Raw genomic sequence first — 16,590 nt, forward strand, 5'->3', positions numbered from 1 at the left:
TACAAGTGCTACACACTTTTCTTACTGCAGGACATGCTCTAGAATTAGCTAAGTGATTGCTCGACCCACACCTGTAACATGACATCCCTGTGGGATTGTCATTCCACACATTAGCATGAATCAAATTATATTTTTGTCTTTTTCCTTAATATTTGTGCCACTAGCAGTAGCACACACAGCTTCACCATTCTTATTCTCCCTCCTTACAACCTGTATGCATTTATATGACACTTCAATACTTCTGGCAACCTCTACTGCTCCCTTTAATGATAATTCACCACAAGACTATAGTTTCTCTTGGATCTTCTTAGATTTCACTTTAATCAACAATTGATCTCTCAACACTTATGACATATACTCGAACGCACACGTCACAGCCAAGCCTCTTAAAGCTGCCATGAACTGGTCAATTGTTCTTCCTTCTGTACTCGAGAACAAAATTTGATTCATTCCACTACCACATTTATCTTCCGCCCATATCTTTCATTCATTCGCTTAACAGCACATCGGTACACATCCATATCCCCTATGCTCTGCAAGGGAGGCAAATTCTTGAACATCCTTAATCCTATAGTGCCTAACCTGTGTTCGAGTAAAGACAATCATCTATCGGAGTACATTCACCGTCCACCTGCACCTCACCATATGCTTCAAGTAAATTAAGAAACAACTCCCATTGTATGGGAGGCTCACCAGACTCAGCAATGACAACCGGATGAGGTTGTATGCTGGCCATATTACAATAACACACAACTTAAACAGTAGTAAATACACTAAACAAAAATGGAATGCACTGAATAATAAGTAGCTTCAATAAATGAATTGATCGCAGTAGTAGACGAATAGTGTGCCGATCAATGGAACAGCACAGTACAGTGTAGGAAAAACACTGTAGAACCGGTCTGGTTTTACCTTAAGTGAATATCATCCAGTGTCTTTGCACACACCATGCACCACTCTAGTAGTAACTGGGGCAAACACCAAAGGATTCAGCTGAACTCTGTTGCTGTATTCTCCAAGCAACAATATGGTGAGACAACTGCCCCTGATGTATGGGTCCCTTACCTCAATACTCTTAGTATCACCATCATGATGAGCAGGATCATCCCCTTCCCCTGGCGAGGAGAGGTCATAATTTCAATATTCAAAAAGGGTAAAAGGGATGAACCAGATAACTATAAACCTATAAGTTTAATAGATACCAGTCAGAAAATATGCTGCAGGCAGGTCCTGACTAGGCTCCAATCCAGGCTTATGGATAATGTAATCCTTGAAGATAACCAGGCAGGCTTTAGATCCAAAGTCAGCACCTTGGACCAGGTGTTTTGATTTAAAACACTATAGGTCATGTTTCTACTCTGTTTGCACCGAATAAGCGTAATTTTGTTTTACGCTAATTCAGTGTAAACATAACTCCATATTTATATTTTGGTGCTAGACATGTCTAGCGCCAAAATATTGGAGTTAAAGTCATTTATTGCCAGCGGAAGACCACCTTACGTCAATAAGATGCAAGGTAGGCATTCCTGGGCAAAAAATTACGATATGGCCTTAGCGCCATATTTATCCCCCGTGCTAAAATCAAGCACATGGGTTGGGGGCCTTAAATGATGGCGCTAAGGCGCTAAGCTTGCTTAGCGCCATTATTTAACGCCTGGGTCAGGGCAGGCGTTAGGGGACCTGTGGGCCTTTTTCCATGGTCAGAGACCATGGAAAGAGCCCACAGGTGCCCTTCCCCAGACACACCCACACCAGAGGGACAGCAGAGGATGGGGGACCCCCTGCCAGGTAAGTATAGGTAAGTATTATTTTTTTATTTTCTGTAGCGCCATAGAGGGGCCTAACGTGAGCCTCACTACATGGCACTAGGCCCATTGGCCATGCCCAGGGGACATATGTCCCCTGGGCATGGCCATTGGGGTGGAGGGCATGACTCCTGTCTTACGTAAGATAGGAGTCATGTCCATGGGGTTTTAACGTCAGAAAATGATGCTAGTCTGGTTAGAGGCATTTTTATGCCTCTGTAGGTACTAGTGTCATCCTTTGATGCTAAACCCCCGTTCCCCCTACATCTCCCCCACCCAGGTAGCATCCTTTTTTATGACGCTAGCCAGGCCTTACCGCCGGCTACCGTCATACTATAAATATGACGCCTGGCTGGCGTCTTGGGATGGTGCTAGCCGGCAGTATACTTTTTTACGCTAAACTGCGTTAGCGCAGTTTAATGTCAAAAAGTATAAATCTGGCCCTATGTTGAAAGTAGACTCTCTTGAAACGTGAACACCTATATGTTGCTTTTCTATATCTGAGAGCAGATTTTGATTTGGTTCCTAGAGATAAGGTATGGAGGATCCTCCAGGCCTATGGTATGCCTAGTGATCTCCTGTGGATCTTGAGAACCCTTCATGAGGAAACATATGCTAAAGTGGAATAGAATAGGGTGGGGACCTTATGAACAGTATCCTCATAAAAGGTATGCGGCGGGGCTGTGTACTCACGCTGACAATATTCAGCCCTTATATAAATGGCCAGTTACATGGCTGTCTCAGTGCAGACAGTGCACCTAAATCTGCTGGCGTCCGTACACCCCTCGTTATGTTTGATGATGACACGCTCCTTATATCCAGAACCCCCATGAGATTACAAAGTGAATTGAATGCATTTGCAGATCTCTGCCACCAACGAGACCTTGAATTCAACCCTGCTAAATCTAAGTATAACCCACCTGTCTTTTAGAGGCAAAATAGAAATAGAGGGTGTTCCACTAGAACAAGCCAAATATTTTGATTATATTGGGGTGAGGTTGGCAGATAATATGTCATGGGGGTGGCAAATGGAGAAAAGTAATATCATTCTCTACCAGAGGGCATTGGCCATAGGGAGGAGGTACAGGCGAAGGATCGGTGTTGCCAGCCCTGGAACTATATAGAGCTGTGGAGGTGGCAGCTCCAATATACGGGGCTGAGATTTGGGGCTATGCTAAGGCTGCAGTATTAGCACAGACTGAAAATAATTTAATCAGAGCCCTTTTTTTTGATAAACACATTTTTATTGTTTTCTGAGAAAAGGAAACAGTGAACAAAATAATAAAGTATATAAGCACATCGAGCAGGCCGAACAGAGCGATCATGAAACATTGTGACATTACAACGAGAGTTAGGGTCTAAAGTAACAATATTGATCACAATTGCCTTTATGGTTGTAGTCGTGTTCCCCAGGTAACAACGGCGTTGGGACGAAAGTTCGAGCCAAAGGGCGGACCCTAGTATACGTTTCAGTACTACATTGTTATAGTGTGAGGCCCGTCCCCATTACCACCTACTACATCATATCCATCCATTTCCCCCATATCTTTTCAAATTTGCGGGGGCAACCTCTAGATTCATATACCACTTTTTTTTTACTCGCACACCAGTCAACTCCCCTTCTCCATTTTCGTAGTGATGGGCCTTTGGGAGAGCCCCAGGCTGCAGCTATGTCTCTTTTGGCAATCAACAGGGCTGTGGCTACTAAAGCCCGATGTGCCCGTGGTCCACCCATTTCATCCATTACTGCCAGCAAGACCATTTTTGCAGAGCTCTGTATCGTCCTCCCCAGGACTGCACCCAATTCCTGGAGCACCCCATCCCAGAAGGGTCGTATCACTCGGCAGGACCAGACCATGTGGAAGAAGTCTGCAGGCCCATCCGGGCATCGTGGGCATTGGGAGGAGGGGCGCAATCCCGCTCGGTGCAGCCTATTTGGTGTTAGGTAAGCACTATGTAAATAATAGAATTGCACTCTGCGGAGTTTGGCCGATATTGCCAGTGACCTGGGTGCCATCATGGCTTCTCTCCATTCCGTCTCATCCAGGGCGCCAACCCAGGACTCCCATTTAGTTCTAGTGGCACCCAGGTCACCGGGCGTGTTATTTATCAGTGTTTTATCGATTTGGGAAATGCCTTTCCCCCCCAGGTTCCCCATAATTAATTTGGCCTCTATTGGGTTGAATTCCGGGAGGGGGCCCATTGTTGGTAGGTGAACCTTTAGGGCTTGTCTAAGTTGAAGGTATTTAAAAAATTGTGTTGGGGTGAGTTGGAACTCCCTTTGCAAGTCTTGGAATGATTTCCTGGATTCTCCAGACAATACATCTCCTACCAGAGAGATACCCACCAGGTCCCAATCTGTGAAACCCTTTAGTGCTGCTGTAGCACTTAGTCATTTCCCTTGCCACAGGGGGGTCTGTCGAGTGATAACAGAATTCCAACGGGTCATTCTCAAGGCAGCGCGCCATGCTAGGAAGACCGCTTTTGTTACTTCTCCGGTCCCCTGCGGGAGGGGTGTCCCATACATTACATTTAGGAGGTGTGGGAATCCCAGGAGTTCCAGTTCCACCCGGTAGGCTGGGTCCCCCCATCCCCCATTAAACCAGTCATGAATTACTATTAGTTGAGTGGCCAGGTAATATAGGTAGGGGTCTGAGGCGCCCAAACCTCCATCATATGTCCCTCTTTTACAGTGGTGTGCCGCTACTCGGTGTCTGGCTCCTCTCCATAGGAATAGCCCTGTAGCGCTGTCCAATGGCCTGAACCAGGAGCGGGGGATAGGTTGTGGAAAGTTCTGGAAGATATATAGAAGTCTTGGCAGGATCATCATTTCGTATAGGGCTACACGGCCCATTACGTTTAGCGGTAGGGGGTGCCATCTCTGCAGGTCCGTCTTGATATGTGTCAACAACGGTGATAGGTTCTTGGCCCATGTCATCTCGGGCAGTAGGGACACCCATATACCTAGATATTTGAAGCTGAGTCTGCGCAGAGGAATCCTATCTTGCCAGTCAAAGCAGTCTCTAGAGCTTGCCAGTGGGATCAGTATTGACTTGGCGGGGTTAATTTTTAGTCCCGAGGTCTGCTCATACACCGCAATATTTCAAGGCTGCGTGGACCCGTTGTGCTGGGTTCCTCAATGTATAGTAGGACGTCGTCAGCATAGAGCGCTATTCTGTCCTCCTGTGTATGGCCCCAGTTCCACCCTCGGTATATCGAGTCGGACCTGATCATCTGGGCTAGGGGTTCGATAGCTAGGGTAAATAAAAGGGGGGACAAGGGACATCCCTGCCGCGTGCCTCGGTGAATCTCTAACTTTGAGGACTGAGTCCCGTTAACTTGCACCCGGGCATTGGGGCTAACGTACAAGGCTTGTACTAGACGGCAGAACCTCGGGCCCAGGCCCGCGCGGCGGAGCACAAGCAGGAGAAATCCCCAATCTACTGAGCCAAATGCTTTTTCAAAGTCGATGAGTAAAAGTGCGAGGTCTCGGGGCAATCGATGACGCTCGTCCAGGGCCACATGCAACCGATGGACACAATGTCTGGTGCTGCAAGAGGCCATGAATCCACATTGGTCTGGGTGTATTAGGAGGGGCAGAACCCTCTTAAGACGGGCAGCGAGGATGGCGGCAAAGATCTTAACTTCAGTATTAATCAGTGAGATTGGCCTGTAGTCGGCACAGTGCAATGAGGGAGGTTGGGTCTTGGGTATTACCACAATGGTGGCGGCATCCAATTCTTGTGGGAAGGTGCCATTGTTTTCTATTTCTGTAAAGAGATTTAGTAAATGTGGTGTTAACTCTTCCTTGAAGGCTTTGTAATATTCTGAGAGGAATCCGTCTGGGCCTGGGGTTTTCCCAGTGCCTAGTGTTGAGATAGCTGTTTGTATTTCTTCTACGCTGATGGGGTCTTCTAGGACTCGCACCTCTGCCACTGGTAATCGAGGGAGGGAGGTGCCGTCTAATAGATGGCGAGCCAGATCTAGGCCCACCTTGTCCGATGCCTGATACAATGTTCGATAATATGTGGCAAAGGAGTTTGCTATTTCTGCATGCCCCGTTACAAGATTGCCCTCCTTGTCTTGGATTTCGGGGACGATCCTGGAGGCCTGGTGATGTGACACCAGCCAATATAACATTTTCCCCGTTTTGTCTCTCCATCCATAGATTTTTGCCGAGTTCGCCCTCCACATGTGCTTTGCCGCCTCCAGGTATTGGTCCCTAATCTCTTCTCGGGTTAGGAATAATTGCTGTGTTACGCTTTCACTTTGGTGGATTTCATCCTCCCTTTCGAGGTCTCTGGCCCGAAGCTCTAACCATTCGATATGTTGGCCCTGTGTGTGTTCTCGGTTGCGTATCAGGCTCTTTGCTGAGCCTCTCAGCACTGCCTTACTCGCCGCCCATAGGGTGCCCGTGGAAGTAACCGACTCTATGTTTAGGTCAAAGTAATCCTGTATTGCCCTACGCAGCTGATCGGTGTAGTTTATGTCTTGGAGATACCAAGCATTTAGCCGCCACACCTGCGTTGGACCTATTATAAATCTAAGTGGAGCATGGTCAGAGATTCCCCGTGTCAATATTTCGATGTGGGAGAGGGCTGTACAGTCTGAGCTTGGGAGCAGTACCAGGTCTATCCTGGATTGAGAGCCATGGGCTGCTGAGGTGTGGGTAAACTGACGCCGTCTTGGGTGCCACACCCGCCATGCATCGCAGAGCCCCGTCGCAGAGAGCCACCCTATGAGCCCTGCCGCTGCTGTATGTCTGTGTGTGGAGAGTGGACCGGCTACGTCCATAGCCGGGTTTGGGGTAGCATTAAAATCACCGCCCACCATCGTGAGTCCCGGAGGTAGATTGAGAAGTAGCTGGGAGAGATCCTTGAGGGTTTTTTGGGCTAGCGGCGGGGGGGGCGTAAACACTGACCACATTAATCATGTTCCCTTCAATCTTACCAGTGATAGCTATATAGCGCCCCTGCTGGTGTCTTCGCACCTGGATGTGTGTCATGGGGAACAACCGATGTAATAATATAGCCACCCCTCTCGAGCCACGAGTGAATCCAGCGTGGTATACCCTATCAAAGCCTCTATGTGTCAGGAAGGGGCAGTTGTCTCCCAAGAGATGAGTCTCTTGCAACAAGAGTATTTCTGGTTTATATCGGTGTATATATGTAAACATAGCTGTGCGTTTAATTTTGTCCAAGAGACCGTTAACATTCCAGGAGATTACTTGTGTCTGATTCATGGGGATATGTGTGTGGAGAGGTTGTATCGTGGCTCTTAGGGCCTCCCTTAGTCGGCCCTTGGTTTGCAGAGGGTCTTCTCTTATGTGTCTGACCCGGGGGGGCATACGGTTTTCTAATGTTGGTGGAATCTCTATTTTTTCTACTCTGAGTGCTTGGCATAAAACAAAAATGATATCTTACTTTAAACATCATAACTTCGGCCTTTGGAACTAGGCCAAAACACCCATTCCCCCAACTCCCTTACCTCCCCATACTTCCCCCCAGAAGCATCTGTCTCCCTTATACACCATCCCACTCTGCAACTAGTGGGATGAAACTTCAACTGATAGGGTGGTGGTGGCGGAGGTGGTGGACCCCTCCATATTTCCGGATCTGTTCTAAGTAACACATAGTAAGCATTTGTAAGTTAGTTTTGGTGTAACCCAGGCCTTCCCTGCCTTGCAATGTCTGTCTGCCTGGAAGATGTTGTGCCGGTGAAGTCACAGCACTGGACTGCGAGATAGGTCTGTGTCTTCTGGAGGTCCTGAATGGGCCCGCCCCCTCTCGGTGTGTCCGGGTCTCCCTCAGCATGTCTAGCCTCTCGGTCAGAACCCGGGCTTCGGGAGTCTATCTGGTGGGCCCCGGACCGCGGCCCCACGGGGGAGGGACCCCCTGGTGTTCTGCGCCTTCTCGAGCGCGTGCGACAGCGTGGGTCAGACCGCTGGTCCCCTTGTCGTTCCGGACAAGACCCCTGCTGGGACCCGGCCCCTTCCGCACCACGGCCCAGGGGGATTTCCTCCGTCAGCCAGGTCCAGGCCGGAGTCGGGTGGTCAAAAAAGTGAGTCTTGTTTTTATAAATAACACGGAGTCTTGCTGGAAACAAAAGGCAATATTGAACATCCATAGCTCTTAGTTTTTGTTTCACTTTGGTGAATGAGTGCCTTTGTTGTTGAACCTCCCTCGTGTAATCTGGGAAGAGTAGGACTTTCGTTCCATTGCATGTGAGATCGCCCTTCACACGTGCCTATTGTAGCACTGCATCACGGTCTTTAAAATTAAAAAGACGGAGTATCACCGAACTGGGCGGAGAGCCCAGAGGAGGCCTCGACTGCAGTGCCCTATGGGCCTGTTCAATTGCGAACCACGGCGTGAGGCAATCAGTCGGCATCAAGGAGCGGATCCAGTCCTCCAAGTATTGGGCCAGCGAGGACTCCGCCGCGCCCTCAGGAAGGCCCACCACATGGAGGTTATTGCGTCTAGATCTGTTCTCAGCATCTTCAGCTCTCCGGCGTAGAACAGAGGTGCGAGCCGTCAGAGCAGCGACTTGGGTTTTGAGAGCGGTCACCTCGTCATCCACCGTGGAGATCCTGGATTCAGCCTCTGTGAGTCGGGCTGTGGCGTTCCGGAGATCTTGTCGGACCAAGGCCACGTCTACCCTGACCTCCCCTATTTTAGATTAAACGGCCGCCTGGGATGTCTGGATCACCTGGAGTATTGTCGCTAGGTCTTCAGATGTTGTTCGTGGTCGCCGTTTCGGCCTGGAGCGTGGTCGTCAATCCGGGACCCGGTGGCTCCCGTGGTAAATTGGTCCATACGCGTCTGTGCCGTTGTCTGCCGCGTTGGTTTATCTTTGCCCATGGTGGTGTCAAAGAGATTCTGTTCCCATAAGACAGTCAGGTGTTGATGGCATATTGCGGCTCGGGGGGTCAGTGTTCGCAATTACAAGGTCACGAGTGCTTTAGTTTGGTGGTCAGTTTCTCGGCGTCCATCCGTGCCCAGCAGACCAACGGGAGGCCCAGGGGGCAGCAGCAGCTTCCAGACCCCAGTTCGCACCAGTCGGACACTCTGTGGTCCCAGGTAGAAGGAGACCCAGTCGTCACCTCACCGTCTGGGGACATGGCCCCGGCTCGGATGTCTTCTCCAAGAAAGGTAGGCGGGGGGCACACCAGAGAGCTGTCCTCTAACTCACAGCGTGGATCTTGGTTCAATGTTTGGGTGGTTATCCCAATCTATGGGTCGTTCTTGATTGAGGCCCTATAGAGTTTCCATTAATGAGGTGTTGTGCTCCTCATATGTTGGGGGTGTTCTCATTGTGCGTTAGTCTCTATCCCACCTCACCTTATGTTGCACCGACTGACTTTTAGCTTCGGAGGAGCCTCCCCTGGCCCACGTCGTTATGGGTCGGAGCTCAATGGTGAACAGATGTCTCGGTTCTTAATGCCCTCTCCTTGCGGTGCCCCCGGGGAGCTCCGCGGGATCGCCGCTAGAACCCGGCGTCTCCTGGTTCATCAGGGTCACCGTGAAGGTGTCCCCGGCCCATTCCGGGTCTTCACGCTGCCTCGGGCCGTTCAGGGCGCCACGGTCGGCCAGGGAATGGCTGCAGGTCGCCTCCTCGCCACGAGGCTGTGGAATCTTCTCCCTCGGGAGGGGGGGCCGGAAAAATAAAGGGCACCGCGGGCCCCGGTCCACCGCCGGCCCCGCCGGGTCTGTCGGCCTTCCTCAGCGCGGTGCTCCTCTCACCTTAGTTCAGGGCCGCGCGCTGCTCCAGTCGAAGCCGGGCCCCACCACACGGCACTCTGCTCCCCTTCCCCAGGGTCACACGCCGTCCCAGGCTGTTCAGGATACCGCGGCCAGCCAGCATTTGTCTGCAGGACTTCTCCACGCCATGAAGCACGGGATCTCCGTGCGTCCTTACCCGCGGTCCGCCATATTGGATGCGAGCGGCTCTCACTTCCCGGCAGAGGACTTCATCGTCGCAAGTTGGGGATGATAGTTTTTTATTTTCCCCTTGTCCTGGGAGGCAGTAAGGTGTCTGGAGTCACTCCATGGCTGTGATGGCATCGGATGGAGTGTTTGATGGAGGCGGATGACGGAGGGGTCCGGAGCACTATGAAAGTGCGACCGCCATCTTGACGCCTCGGCCACGCCCTTAATCAGAGCCCTTTTTAATCTACCCTCGAGTACTCCCCTTATAACCCTGAGGTATGAATTGGCTCTAAACAACAACCACCAGCTAAACTTGTTAAAACCTCTTCTACACTGGGTAAGGGTCTGGATGACAGGGGAGTTGGCTCACTTTAGGGAATCTTTAGCTGAACTATTTGCCTCTGATTTGGAATTGCGCATACCCTGGCTAACACACGTAAAGAATCCATGTTAAATGGTAAAAATGAATGAGATCTGCAATGCCCCAGGCAAAATGGATAAGGGAGTCACACAGAAGCTTAAAAAGAATTCCTTGGAGTGGGTTTAAGAGAGGAATTTGAACGTTCAGAATGATGGGATTATGTCTGCTCAGCTCCTAATTTATAAATGTATTCCCTGCTTCCAATCATATCTAGATAGAATTTTCCCCCTTCAGGCAAAACGCATATACGTGCAGTTTAGGTGTGGTGTTCTACCACTTGGAAGTCGTACTGCAAAATGGAACAAAACAGGCTGCTCAAAAATAAATTGCCCTCAAAGCTTGCTTCATAGTGAAACAGAGGCACATTTATTTTTCTTCTGCTCTTTTCGTAAACAGCCTCATAAGAAATGGATTATTTAAGTTTGTAAATCCTTAGGCAGGAGACATTACTGGGACGCTGTGTGGATTTTGAAGAGGGACACAAAAAAACAAATAGTGTTTGCTGTCTCACGCTTTTTGCAATTGGCGTGTATGATTAGATCCAAAACAGTGAACCAAAAGGTTTTTTAATGTACTATGCTCAAGGTGGTTGGAATTAGATTTATATCTTGTCTTTGAGCAGCATTATGTGCCCATGGTAATCTGGAGATTAACTTTGTTTTATCAACTAACATATGATTGTTATAGTTGCTGAACAGGTGTCAATAAAAATTAATAATGAATTTTCATGTATTCTGAGTATTGGATTTGCATAGAAAATGTATAAATATAGTGAAAAAGAATGCACACATTTGAAAATGTGTTCATGTGAGTGGCCGCCATTGTTCATGAAGTGTACTTATTAATGGTGTATTAATATGAAATATGGAGCTTTTGTTTGATTAATGTAGTAGTACATCATATTAAGGATTATGCATTATGTCTTAGCTTTATTAATTGTAGGCTTTAAATTAGCGGAGGTCGTGGCCTAGTTGCATGGCCTCATGTCAAGCTGTATTTCTAAACTGATTAACAAAATGTTTGCTTAAAGAATTAAATTGTAATATTCCACTGTGCTGACCAAATGTGCTTGAAGCTAAAAGTCTTTCTCATGAGAACCGCTTGCTAGAAGATACTGTTCTTGTAAAATGAACATTAGAAGTGTAATATGTCCAAGACTGACTTTCTCAGGAGGACAACAATAGAGACACTGACTGGAGTACAAGCTGCAACAATATTGTTACCTGACGAGCCGGATGATGAGAACGGGACAAAAGGAGCCAATCAGCGACATGTGAACCGAGTACTAGTAGAAATTATAGATTTGATATTTTAGTTTTATTGGACAAAGTGCGAACATGCAATCCCTTGACCAATAGGAACTTGGGAAGTAATTTTAGGAAATCTAATTTAGCCAGACTGCACTGATGGAAGACAGCGGAGTTGCCCATTTTTCTTCTTGCCGAAAGGCCATTACTTCACTGAGCGTCTAGAGACATGCTTTACTTTAATGCTTAAAGACTTTGCGTTTTCCTGACCTTGGATGCTGAATCCTGATGCCTTGCTGACCAAACTAATGTCCTGATGAAGAAGACTATCTTAGCTTGCCGATCCAATTGAGGAGAGGTATACTGTTACACATGTGTTTTGTTATGCCTATTTGCTTTTTCTTTCTAGGTACCAACCGCACTATTTTGATAGAGCCATAGTTAGATGTTTTCGAAATTTGTGTTGATTAAATTGTTTTACATGAAGCCCAACATACTAATGCGAATCTGGTGTTAGATAAGGATCACAAAAGGATGATGGATGGAGTGCTGAACAATGCAAACACTCAGCCCCCGTCACAGATCTGGGTTTAATCCATCGTTCTTTTACTCACTGTGCCACCCCAGTTTGTACCCAGCCATATACAAATCAGTCTTGACCTTGTTCCTCATGACAACAGTCCAGCCCGAACTGCCAAGCCTGGTCCTTTCTGGACCGAAAACAAGCATCCTGGGACTGGTTTTAGGGTATCACCCTTCATCAGCCAAGCTATCTTAAATCCAGTGGCACAGTGAGCAAGGGACACACGTCTTGGCATAACCTTCCCACTTACAGCAACTTTAGTAACACAGAAGAATGATGGACGGAGTGCTGAACAATGCAAACACCCTCCCACAGTCACAGATTTGGGTTTAATCCATTGTTCTTTTGCTCACCATGCCACCCCAGTTTGGACCCAACCATATGCAAATCAGTCTTGACCCTGTTCCTCATGGGAACAGTCCAGCCCGAACTGCCAGGCCAGGTCCTCCCTGGACCGGAAACAAGCATTCTGGTACCAGTTTCAGGGTATCACCCTTCATCAGCCAGGCCAACTTGAATCCAGCGGCACAGTGAGCAAGGGACCCACGTCTAGACATACCCTCCCCACTTGGGACAACAAATGCAAAAATAACAAGTGATGGACGGACTGCTGAACAATGTCAAACATTTACCCCCAGTACATAGATCTGGACCTAAATCCATCATTCTTTTACTCACCATGCCACCCCAGTTTGGACCCAACCACGTGCAAATCAGTCTTGACCCTGTTCCTCATAGGAACAGTCCAGCCTGAACTGCCAGGCCAGGTCCTCCCTGGACCAGAAACAAGCATCCTGGCACCAGTTTTAGGGTATCACCCTTCATCAGCCAGGCTAGCTTGCATCCAGTGGCACAGTGAGCAAGGGACCCACGTCTGGGCATACCCTTCCCACTTAGGGCAACTTTAGTAACACAAAGGATGATGGACGGAGTGCTGAACAATGCAAACACTCACCCCCAGTCACAGATCTGGGTTTAAACCATTGTTCTTTTGCTCACCATCCCACCCCAGTTTGGACCAGCCATATGCAAATCAGTCTTGAACCTGTTAATCATGGGAACAGTCCAGCCCGAACTGCCAGGCCAGGTCCTCCCCATTTGTCGCCCCAAGTGGGAAAGGTATGCTTAGACGTGGGTCCTGTGCTCCCCATGCTACTGGAGGCAAGCTAGCCTGGCTGATGAAGGGTGATACCCTGAAACTGGTCCTAAGATGCTTGTTTCCAGTCCAGGGAGGACCTGGCTTGGCAGTTTGGGCTGGACTGTTCACATGGGGAACAGGGTCAAGACAGATTTGCATATGGCTGGGTCCAAACTGGAACTGCATGGGTAGCAAAAAAACAATGGATTTTAGGCCCAGATCTATGTACTGGGGGTGAATGTTTGACTTTGTTCAGCATTCCAAATTGTGATTTTCTATTGCTTGGACCAAATGTCAGTAACTATAATTCTTTCCCATGAGAACTGCTTGCTAGAAAATGTTGTACTAGCTAGGGATACATTGTATAAAATAATGTGTGTAAAGATGACTTTCCCAGGAGCGGACAATGGATGCACTGACTGAAGTGTAAGCTGATGCAAATTTGTTACCTGATGAGTCAACGATGGGAACAGGAGAAGAGGAGCCAATCATTGACATGTAAACAGTGGTCTAGTAAATTCTTAGATTTGAGGGTCTACTTTCATTGGACTACACGTAAACGTACAAGCCTTGGACCAATAACAACGTGATATGAAGTTTTAGGGAATTGAACTTAGCCAGACCGCACCGAGAGGAGATGCTTTCGAACTGCCCATAGAGGCCATTCTTTCCATCCTTCTTGAGTGTTTTTAGATATTATTCTTTCTGAACTGCATGAAGAGACTTTACTTTCGTGCACTTTAATGCTGAATTCTGATGCCTTGCTGACCGAACAGATGTCCAATTGACGAAGACTGTCACACCTTGCTGAATCATACTGAGGCAAGGTATAAGACAATGTTACTGATTGCTAGGTCTTTTTGCTTTTGTCCCAGGGTACCAACCACTTATTTTGATAGAGCCATAGTTAAATGTTTTCCAAATTTGTGTTGACTAGATTGTTTTTCATGAAGTCCAAACATGCTACTCTAATCTGACGGTTAGTTAGGATATTCACTGATGATGCTCGATACCTGTATAACAGTTGATGCCTTTTCTTTGCTGAATATAAATGTATGCCATTTCTCTTACGCAGTTATTCTTGCTACTGATTTGTACTGTAAACTCAGAATGTGTAGTGGTCCAAGCCTTGATTAAATTGAGATTCTTTAGAAGATTTGGGCAGCCAGTATTGTTTCTGTTATGCTTATCATTTGGTTTTGAGACTAAGTTACATGGTATTAGCATTGCTAATTTAGGGAAATAAACATTCTAACTTTTACATAAAGGTGTGGTTATTAATGATCGAAAGGTCATGGTGAGTGGAAATTACAGACTTCTAAGATTATTGATGTTATTGATTGGTATTGTCATTAATTTGCATTGGTACTGAGCCCTATGGTGGGAACTACTCCAAGCATAGTCCAAAAAAAGGTCCATCAACCTACAAACGCGTCCCCTTATAAATTAACCAAATATGTCCAGATGCGCTAACAGAATCCCCCCAAGGTTCTGGTTCTCTCTCCACAATCTCCCACATGCTAGTCATTCCATCATCCAACCTTTCACAGTATATCTATGTCTTTAAGCTTCATTTGGAAGGGACGGCGAAAATCAACACTCAGTAAAAGCCTGCATAATAGTGGTAATTTATAAACTGCCTATATTGCATCTGTCTTAGAGGTGAATATAAATGTTTATCAATTATTAGACATTCTGTTGTCTTAACGAGGGACTGTCAAAATCTGGCTCTGGGAGTAGAAACGCCAATGTGTACACACCTGAAGGTTTATTAACAAATTACATTTTTTAACATTAGATACATCTCCAGAGCAGCCATTCTTAGAAATATTATGTCATATCTCTTTATTATAGATTTAATTACTAAAGGTCATGCTACTTGAATATGTCTCCAGCAGTCACTTTCACCTGCCAACTATCTCACCTCCAAGAAAGGAACCTGGGTTCTAATACCTAAATGAAGATGCACACAACAGTCACGTCAGCCCACCAAGCTACATTTCAGAACAAGCCAGTCCTCTTTGAAATGCTCTAGAATAGAAGCAGAGTAAGTAAAATGTATGGTATACCAGGTCCTAGGTCAGCCATGCTGATACTCCAAGAAGTATCCTATACAGAAATGTAGAAATAATTTCCTGGTAGGGCTTTGCCTCATTAAGGACAGTAGGATTTGGAACATGTTGACCAATTACTTATAGCGTGTTGTACTGCTTTTGACAACGTGAAATAAAGCAGGCAGTACCTCCCCTGACCTTGATGGGAAGAAGGGAGCCTGTTCAAATAAAGTATCTAAGCTGTGACTGCCAACTATTGCTAGTAGTATAATTAAAGTCCTAGCAGTACTTTTAAAATATGCTAATAATCATATTGCAGCCACAAAAAAGAGGTGTACTGAGATTAAGGGTTACTGTCTCGGTTGTCAGGTGCAGCTATTGCTTGCTGTCCCTCATTAACGTTTTAACGGGACATCTGGGAAGTTCTACTTCCCAACTGCTCGTCAGTGTGCTTTAAATCTCTGCACACAGGTAAAAGGTGTGGCAGGTGGTAAAACACAAACAAACCATAAACACACAAACCATGACCTCGCTATCTGAGGCTGCCAACAAGTAATGTAAATGTGCATGTTCTGTTATCTATATTGCATGTAACATCAGCCTGTTTCTGGGACGCCCAAAATGCTTCCTGAACTTACTAATAACTCCAGATAAATAAGGGGGTGACATACCACTTTAACATACTTTTCTCACGCACACGTGCGAATGCTGGGCAGTTCTTATTTTCTATATTATTTTAAAACGAATTCAGTACAATAAACTGCTCTATTTCACCAGAAACTCTTCTGGCCTCAAAGGTCAATTGATGGGGATAAACCTCAACACGGGCTTGTCCCGCCCTCAAAGGCTCCCCCGGTAGCTACGGCTCTGGTGTAAGGCATTTAAGAGTAGCCAAAGTGGGCAGAATCACTAGATTAATGTTGCACGTGATCTATTTACTGATTAAAACCACTCAAGTGTCTTCACCTGTCTGGTTATCGATAACAATCTGTACTCCTCCCTCAACTCATGACCAGCTCTTCGGCCTCTAGAAGTCAGTCACTACTATTTGCTACTCACCATAATATCACTGGTGTCACCAGCGGAAGGCTGTTACAACCAGCCTTCTCCCTAGCTGCAATTAACAATGCTCCTGCAAAGCATTGGCATGCTAGCACAGCCGCAGCTTCCTTCAATTTCTTGCAGCCTCTCTTGTCCAGACAAAGTCTCCGCAGGTTTTGGAATATTGCAACCAGTAGTTTTTCAGCTATATATCAATTGATGTTACTCAACGCTTAGTTATAAGCGTTTGAGAATCTCCACTCTTGGCAGCTGGAGACTCCAGGATTGAAGCACAAGCATGTGGCCTAGTAACACCTACTTATTCACAGATAAGACACCATTAGAAATGCAGATTATTGTGACACCTACATAT

Source organism: Pleurodeles waltl, chromosome 10 (assembly GCF_031143425.1).
Source record: "Pleurodeles waltl isolate 20211129_DDA chromosome 10, aPleWal1.hap1.20221129, whole genome shotgun sequence".
Classification (NCBI taxonomy): Eukaryota; Metazoa; Chordata; class Amphibia; order Caudata; family Salamandridae; genus Pleurodeles; species Pleurodeles waltl.